Source organism: Mastomys coucha, unplaced genomic scaffold, assembly GCF_008632895.1.
Source record: "Mastomys coucha isolate ucsf_1 unplaced genomic scaffold, UCSF_Mcou_1 pScaffold14, whole genome shotgun sequence".
NCBI lineage: Eukaryota > Metazoa > Chordata > Mammalia > Rodentia > Muridae > Mastomys > Mastomys coucha.
In genome coordinates this window covers 9232282-9239716 of record NW_022196896.1, presented here as the reverse complement: position 1 = coordinate 9239716, position 7435 = coordinate 9232282, and the positions used below count along the sequence as shown (strand labels likewise).

The 7435-nt window shown below is 40.8% G+C and overlaps 1 pseudogene; it reads left to right on the top strand.

Annotated features, from left to right (window-relative positions):
• Positions 1 to 288: 288 nt before the first annotated feature.
• On the top strand, positions 289 to 754 carry LOC116088991 (annotated as a pseudogene).
• Positions 755 to 7435: the final 6681 nt, after the last annotated feature.

Here is a 7435-nt window from a genome sequence, read left to right as displayed (position 1 = left end):
GTGTTTGGACCTCAGACTGACGACTTATACCCCCCTTGACTGATGGACGGTGTTGGAGCTAGGGCCGCTGCCACTGGGTCTTTGGGCTGCTCTTGGGGGAACCGGGAATGAAGATTGGTGTTGGCAGTGGTCCCGGGTTTCCCGAGAGGGCAGTCATCAAACATGGAATCGGTCTTACAGCTGCCAAAGCGTTAGAGGTAGGGGCTGGGTTCCAGGTGCTGCAATTCCAGTTCTTTCCGGGCCAGATCCAGATCCCTGGCCTTTTCCCCATCCAGGCTGGCCACCCAGATGGCGACGCCAGCCTCAACCCCAGACACACGGGCTCTAGTGGAAGCTGAGGCAGAAAGGTTATGCCTGTGGAGCTGGCTCTGGGGAAAGCCCAGCAGCCAATCTGCTGCACCAAGCCATGCGGGCTGCTGGAGACAAATTTGAGACCTGCTTCCGCTGTACCATCTCTGACCTGCCGCTCAGTTATGTGACTCCACGGTCATTCCAGCAATGCTTCACCCAGGTATCCAATGAACTTTTCCTAGGGGGTCCCAACTGGGGACGTCTTGCAGCATTCTTTGTCTTTGGGGCTCTCTTATGTGCTGAGAGTGTTAACAAAGAAATGGAGCCATTGGTGGGACAAGTGCAGGATTAAATGGTGGTCTACCGGGAGACAGGCCTGGATAACTGGGTCTACAGAAGTGGGGGCTGGACGGAGTCCACAGCTCTATACAGGGACAGGGCCCTGGAGGAGGCATGTCTGCAGGAGGGACAGCTGCTGCTTTGAAGCCCAAGGCAGGAACCTCAACTCCAATGACATGGGCTCCCCAGGGACCAAGGTCAGGCGTGGCCAGAGAGCAGGGCACAGCAGTCAGGGACCCCTGAACAACCAAGTAGGTTTTTACAAAATAGATTAATTGGGTTAAAATATTGTCTTTATCATCTGGTTCAAAAATTATTGAATTGGTATCTTGTAAATTGTGGTAATTGGATATTGCAACCTTGGGAGTTATGCTTTGCTTACCATGTGGTGGGCACTGTTTAAATAAATGATTGTTGTTCTGTGTTTCATGATTGAAAAAAAATGGTTAAAACTTTGGTTTAGCTTAACTTATTTAAAAGACTGTCTTAATTCATATAAAAGAGACTGATAAGCCGTTGTATTGTGGCCATGAGTTAAGCACAGCTGAAAAAGAGCTGATAGAGGCTGTGTCTATATGAGGGGGCAACAGCTTTTTGCTTGTAATATTGGTAACAGAGAATTAGCTTAAAATTGGTAACTCAGGGTTGGAGTCATGTTAAGCGACAACATGTGGCATGAGCTGACCCAGGAAAATAGGTCTTCATGATATTTTATGTAATTCTTACCCCTTATGAATGTAGTGAGGCCAAGGGTGAGGCCTGGACCAGAGATAAGATTTAAAACGATGTCATTTTGATGATGTATTAAAAATTGCACTGCCATGCATTCATATGTAAGAATTGGCAGCTAAACTTTGTAATATGACAGTAATGCTTTGATATTGATTTTAAAGAAAATATTGATTCTAAAGAAAATAGAATGTTTAAAACTGGGATTTGTTTAAATTATGGTTATACCTTAACATTACAAGAATTAAGAAAGGTGTGGAGTCTAGTAAAATAGAGACACGTGATGAGCAGTCTGGAGACAAATAAAAAGTTAGTTTGCCTTGGAAATAAAAAGTAAATAGAAAAATAAACCAAATTCTATAGAAACATGGTAGTAATGCTAAACTGCTAGCACCTTTGCCCCTAGAGTATACAAGCTTAAAAAGGAAACCTGAAACAGCTGTGGCTGTTGCTCGGAGGAGGCTGTTTTGCATGTATGATTGTCTGTTGTCACTGAGACAGTGGGAGATGCCTGCTGGTCCTTGATGAAATGCACCTAGAATAGCTGGTGTACTCTTAGCATTAGCAAAATAAGGAATTTTATCTTGTCCTTTATATCAAAAAAAAATGGATATTTTCTTATTTGGAGATTTTAAGGCACTGAGAACCAAAATACCCTCCAGATAGATCTAAAAGTTTTGTTTTTGTGAAAAGACGCTTGAAGTATTTACTGAATTTTTTTGAGATTCATATGTTGCAGAACTGTACTACCTTGGTAAATCCCTTCATCAGGCCTGCTAAACTTGCCTGCTTGAACTCCTGGTGTTCTGAACTTCAGTCTGATCCAGTCAAGACACAGATATCAGAAGACTAATTCTGTTTTTCCTTTCCCACCCCTTTTTTTATATCTCTACTCCCCTGTTCAGCTTGAAGAAGTTATGATGAGTCATCTACCCAGTTCCCTGGGCTTTGGGGATAGAGAGGGTTGTTAATAAGCTGTGTTTCTAAGAAATGTAAAATGGTTATATTTGAAATAGGGAAGAAATAGCCAGATTTAATTGTATAGCTATAGAAAGCCTTATAATTTTTTATTGAGTTAAATTCACATGTTCCTATTTGGTACAAAATCAATGTTAACTTTGGTAAAATGACCTTCTGATAATAATTACCCTGTACTGAAAATTATTTAATTGGTGTATAGATAATTTAAACTGGAAGCATTGTGTGACTAGAATTTAGTCAGGTATTTGAGTATTTCTTCAGATACACAGCTTATTCTCAGAAAATTTGCTTTGGTGTTTATATTTGTAACAGTGATTGGTAAAAGTTGAGGCTTGTGTTATAAACCATTTACATCTTAAACTAGTGTGCAAGAAATAAGTAAGAGCTTTTAAATTGAGAATTTGTTGGTAAGATTAGGTGTACAATGGTATTCTTATTGACTGTGAGGTGTAGCTAATACAGTTCTGTTGTACATACTTCAAGATCAAAAGATGAAGTTTTCTATATTCACTTAAGAGATTTGTGGTTTCAGTATTTCCCTGGTAGACAGGGCTTAGAACCAGTTCCTTTTTTTTATTTTATTTTTTTTACTGCTATTATAGACAGATCTGAGATGCCTAGACCTGTGAGTTTAGGGACAAATTAGCAAATTCATGGCTCTGAGTTTATTATTAGGGTGATTTCAAGAAAAAGAACTGAGAGTAGTTCATAGACAATAGTCCAGATTACTTTACATAGATAGTTGGTTTTCAAAAACATCAGAAATCCACAGAATATGGCATTTGATATTATTTATTCATCTGGCTAGAGACTTGTCTGTTCTGGACAGTACCCCCTTTCGCAGACTCAAAGAAGAAACTGAGCATCATCGGAGCTGCTCCAGCTGTGGCGAGACAGCCACTAGGCAAAAGCTGCCTCTTCATCTCCAGACAACATTCATGGGCCAGAAGGCTGAAGATTGATGCTCCAACGTTTTGAAGTAAGGGCTGTCCAGGTGTCCAGCAGTCTCTATTAATTGGCAATATTTCTGGAAGCTGTGTTAGGCTTCCCGTATATTCTATTATTCGGTCATTCCTGGATTTCTGGTAGAGTTGAAAGACTATGAAAGTTAGAAGAGATGCAGAATAAGTCATTAAGAAAACTAGTGCAGGTGGTTGAAAAAGTGTTTTAAATGGAGAAAGAAAAAGGAAAGTTGCAGAAGGACTATGAAAGGGCATAGCATCAAGGTCTCTCGTGAGTTATTGGGTGGTCGTGTCATTCCGAGACTTGAGTGAGGGTCTCCCTAGCTCTGGGAGTCTTTCACCTACATTTCAGATGATTTTCCTTGTGCAACTCTAAATTTGATCCATCTCCCTCTGAAACATAGCAATTTCCCTTTCTCCTTCTCTCTCCTACATCCTAGCCCACACAAATCTAAGGATTCTGCCCCATCTCCCTTTGCCCAGTCATTGGTCACTGGCTTTGAAAGACTGAATTTAGAAATTTAGAAAAAGCATGTTAATGGAAATGCATTAATGTATAACCTTTACTTAAAGAAGGCATAGGAAGTCTCTGTAACGAGCCAGGAATGTGGACTGGTCAGAACAGGATAGCAGTCAGCCATTAAGAAGATAACATTGCCCAGAATAAGGAACAGGACAGCAGTCAGCCATTAAGAAGATAGCATGGACCAAACCACATTCCTCTTGACAATGTTTTCCTTATGACCCTGACTCAACCAGGGGTTGGGTCCCTTTGGGATTTTCCACTGTTTTTATGTTATGTTTCCTTGGTAACCCTCTCACCCCCCCCCCCAGTTTGTGATTTTTCCCTTTAAATACCCCTCACTTCTTGTGTTCGGAGTCAAACCCCTCTGGCCTTCCAGGCTATGAGTTCGACCCCAGGTCTGGCCTGAATAAACCTCATGTGATTGCAGCAAGGTTGGTCTCTCGTGAGTTATTGGGTGGTTGTGTTTTCCCGAGACTTGAGTGAGGGTCTCCTGAGCTATGGGGTCTTTCAGCTTCTTTACTGATAGATCAGAATTTGGGACAAGGACCTGCAGGGTTTGGACATGTAGATTTCTGATTAAATCAAAGTATTAGAACCAATACCCAATACTTTACTGCCTAAGCTTGGATGTTCTACAAACTGACCTAAAATTTAGAGATCTACATACCTCTATCTGCTGAGTTTTGAGATTAAAGATGTATACCAACAAACCTGGACCTAAGCTTTGCTCTACTAGGAATTTTCTCTGTACCAGGTTGGCCTTGAACTCAGAGATCTGCTTGCCTCTGTCTCCTGGGATTAAAAAGTTTGTATCACCATGTCTGGATCTAAGCTTTTCATGCCCATTATTCTCCAAGATCCAGATCAAAAGCCTTTGGCTTGCAATCTCAAGACGTGGATCACAGGTGTAGAAATGTAAAATGGCACATTGATAGCATTAGTTTTATTTTATTTATCATATCCAACAACCATGATCCATGATCCATTTCCTCAGTCTATAGGAATAGAGGTGAAATTATATGACTTCTACAAGTCAAGCTGGAAATCAATATTTTCCTTTTTAAATTAAGAAATGATTTTGAGTTAGCAATCAGAAGAAGCAATTCTGCTTCTGTAAATTAGGATAATAGTCAAATATGCATATAAGGCATTTTTATAATAATTCCACAACTATTAATTATTATTTAGGCATCAATAGTTGATATTATTTAATTAAGAAAAAAATCACATCTATATTTATATTTAACCCAAAAATAAGTATAAAATAAGTTCTCACTGTTAAAGAATTGGATGAATTAAAAGTAAGTCCTGAGAACACACAGAAAACATCTGTTATCTGTAATCCTCCTGTCAGGAGCTATTATCTGTAGTCCTGCCCTCGTGGTTTGGGAACCAATGGGAATAAGTTGATGGAGGTCCCCAAGGACTGACAGTCAATGCTAGATACATGGCTGCTTTTACTTCAGAGTGCTTGGTAATGAAGTGCTAAAATCACCTGCAACTGATAGGGTGAAAAAACCACAGCTGGGATTATTCCAGGACATTTCATGATTAAAGTTATGTAAATTAGAAAATATTTAGGCTTCTACTGAAAGTAATATTTTTGGAAAAAAAATTTGAAATTTCTCTTATATATAATTTGTTTACAACAACTAAAAAAATGCAAAGAAAAATTTTAACAAGTGTCTCTAAAACAGTTACTTCTCAAGAAAACGATCAGCCAAACTTAGTTTATCAATTTTCATTTCATTGTAATCAGAGCTATTCCCACAGGCACATTTGTAAAACTATTTACTGAGGCATGAGCTACTCTCCCATGGCTATACTACTTAAGACACTGATAGCTCCTCCTCCAGAAGCCACCAGCTGCCAATAGATCTTTGAAGAGTGATCTAGCCTCTTGATTCTCTCCTCCAACAATGGCTGAATGTTGACAGACGGAGTCTTGTACAGGCCCCTTGTAGACAGCTACAGCCACTCTTAGAGTCCACGAGGGCAAGGGAGCCATGTAATTCCTGGACAGCAATGATTCATAGAACTCCTGTCTGTTGTTTCTTCAGTTTTTGTTTTTGTTTTCTTCTTTTTTTGTTATATATTTTCTTTATTTACATTTCAAGTGATATCCCCTTTCCTCATTTCCCCTCCAAAAACCCCTTACCAAACCCCCTTCTCCCTGCTTCTATGAGGGTGCTCCCTTACCCATCCACCCACTCCTGCTTCCCGACCTGGCATTCCCCTACTCTGTGTCATCGAGCCTTCAAAGGTCCAAGGGCCTCTCCTCTCATTGATGTCCCACAAGGCCGTCCTTTGCTACATATTCAACTGGAGCCACGGTTCCTTACATGTGTACTCTTTGGTTTGTGGTTTAGTCCCTGGGAGCTCTGTGGGGTATGGTTGATTGATATTGTTGTTCCTCCTATGGGACTGCAAACCCCTTCAACTCCTTCAGACCTTTTTCTAACTCCTCCTTTGGGGATCCAATGCTCAGTCCAATGGTTGGCTGAGAGCATCTACCTATGTATTTGTAAGGCTCTGGCAGAGCCTCTCAGGGGACAGCTATACTGGGCTCCTGTCAGCAAGTACTTGTTGGCATCCACAATGGTGTCTTGGTTTGGTAACTGTATATAGGTTGGATCTCCCGGTGGGGAAGTCTCTGGATGGCCTTTCCTTTAGTCTCTGCTTCACACTTCGTCTCTGTGTCTTCTCCCATAAGTATTTTGTTCCCATGAATTTCATGAAGTCATTGTTTTTAATAGATGAGTAGTACCTCATTGTGTAAATGTGCCACATTTTCTGCATCCTTTTCTCTGTTGAAGGACATCTGGGTTTTTCCAGCTTCTGGCTATTATAAATAAGGCTGCTATGAACATAGTGGAGCATGTGTGTCCTTGTTATATGTTGAAACAGCCCAGGAGTAGTATAGCTGAGTCCTCAGATAGTACTATGTCCAATTTTTGAGGAACTGCCAGACTGTAGAATGAGTTGTACAAATGGTTGTACCAGCTTCCAATCCCATCAACAATGGAAGAGTGTTCCTCTTTCTCCACATCTGTTGTCAGCCAGCGGCAACAATAAGATTGGGTTATCTGGAATATGGAGTCAGGAGGAAATTGGCTAGCCATAATGTTACATTAGTCCACGTGGAAAGATCAAAATTAGACAGCACTCAAGTGTGATCACTCAGCCATCTTGCATTTAATAGTAATCTCTTTGTTACAAGCCAACAGGTAGAATAGGTGAGGCAAAACCCCTCCCCCAAGTTCGTCTGCATATAAGCCCAATCAGCAGCTTCTTTAGTCTCTGTAGAGGCGGGACTTCCGATGTAACTGGAACCAGGAGCGAGACATGGCAAATAGCAGGAAGTGGGCAGAGAGGTGTGGTTATGAGAGGCAGGCAGGGTCAAGCAGGAGGGTAACACACATCCTAGATAACATCTGCTGTCACCTGAGTTTTTTTATCTTAGCCATTCTGACTGGTGTGACATAGAATCCCAGGACTGTTTTGATTTGCATTTTTCTAATGACAAAAGATATTGAATATTTCTTTAGGTGCTTCTCAGCCATTTGGTATTATCTCCATGTACAAAGCTCAAGTACAAGTAGATCAA